Source organism: Lolium rigidum, chromosome 4 (genome assembly GCF_022539505.1).
Source record: "Lolium rigidum isolate FL_2022 chromosome 4, APGP_CSIRO_Lrig_0.1, whole genome shotgun sequence".
Taxonomy (NCBI): Eukaryota; Viridiplantae; Streptophyta; class Magnoliopsida; order Poales; family Poaceae; genus Lolium; species Lolium rigidum.
Window position 1 is genome coordinate 219380505 of NC_061511.1, and position 1884 is coordinate 219382388.

The window sequence follows — 1884 nt, forward strand, 5'->3', positions numbered from 1 at the left end:
AAATTTCACCCAAAAATGTTACCAGTCAAATATATGACATGACAAGCTTAGGAGTTTAAACCAAACTTCTGAAGATTGACACACCGGTTCCATTTGTTTTACTTAATAACATCTTAATGATAGTGAACATTTACGCATACCATTTAAGTTCGATAGTCTGTTTTCATTTGTTATGAATACATGACAAGCTTAGGGGCTTAAACCAAACTTCTCAAGTTGCCATACCGGTCCCTTTTTAAACTTATTGATATCATAATGATAATCAATATGACAATGAGCATTTACGCATGCCATTTGAATTTGGTACAAATGTTTTCATTTGTTGTGCATACATGAACGGATACATAGTCCACGTCTGGCGTAAGTACCTATGCATAATGTCACAGTGCAAGCTTGCCCCGCAAGGTACCACGAGTGGGCGGCCAGCCCGGAGATCGACGCAAGGAGGGCCACCGCTGATGGGATGTGAGCTGCCCGAAACCTTTTGTTGGCGGCCGCAAGGGAAGGGTCGCTCATGGACGCCCGGGCATTGCTCCGCCAACCATCAAGGGGAGCCCTGGTTGCCTATGCCGAGGCCCCTCTCAACTATGTGCCTCTCCTGCATCACCTGCAACGCACGAGATACAAATGGAATAATAAGTCAAACCAATTTAATTATAGCATTATTTTCAAATTTATGTCACTTGAGATATTATCGTGTCTAGGCTCTTGTAACATTCTAAATATTGTTAACCACTTGTCACGGTGTGATCATCAACCATTTTCCCATGCTTGAAGCTTTGATATTGTGTTCTAAATTCTAATATGCCCTTTATCTTCATTACCTGCAGTGCCCACTTCCGGAAAACTCAACTTTGCAAAGTATTCAGCTTTTTGCCAAGTTTATTTTTCTCAGAACTCGCTAACAAAGATTTTCCAAAAATATTTTATTGAAAACACTCGCAAAAAATTTATACTTAGTTAAAACCTCACCGAGTGGAAAACAAAAAATACTGGCAAGTCAGAAACTCTGCCGAGTATTTCATACAAAACACTCACCGAAGTTTTGAATTTAACTAAAGTAAATTAGAACAAAATAGAAAAATTGTGCATTAAGTCCATTTGTGTAACTTATTTCCTAGGAAATACCTATACTTGCAATATGCTAATTTGAAAACAATCCTTCCGCAAACAATGCTACTCTCCATCCCATGAAGGTTGTTTGAGATTTGTCAAAATTTAGATGTCAAAGTTTAGATGTATATAAACACTAAATAGCATCTGAATACATCTAAATTTTGACAAATTCCACACAACCTTCGTGAGACTGGATGAGCATGAGTGTATGAGTTAATGGACCTCTTCCTTGTCATACTTTATTATAATTTGGTCAATGTGGGTATAGAGCTTCATATTTACATGACAAACAACATCGCCAACTAGAATTTTCAACTTTTTGTCACAATAATATTATTTTTCGTTTTATTAGCGTGAACTGTCTTATTAGGTGAATGAAGTACAATAAGTTCATGCCAAAATTGCACCTCAACAAATTTCAAGAAACTTAGAACTAATGGGATGTCTAATTCCTAGGGATGGCCATTTTGTTTTTGTTTTGTAGCTAAGTCTGATTCTATTTTTGAGTTTTAGCCGATATTCAAAAAGTTCACCAAATTTGAACTACGACTATCATGTGGTATTCAAATTTTTTTTGGGAAAAATCGTTTTAAGGTAACCTCCTATGCGGTACCCCAAAGGCAATTTCAGAAATTCGAAGCCCTACTATGAATACCCATGCCGAACCTTTTCTTGAGCTAAATTTAAATGCAACCAACGGAAATTCAAAACTAATCAAAAATGGAAAATTTGCATGGAGTCATTTATGGGACCTAGTTTCCATTAAAA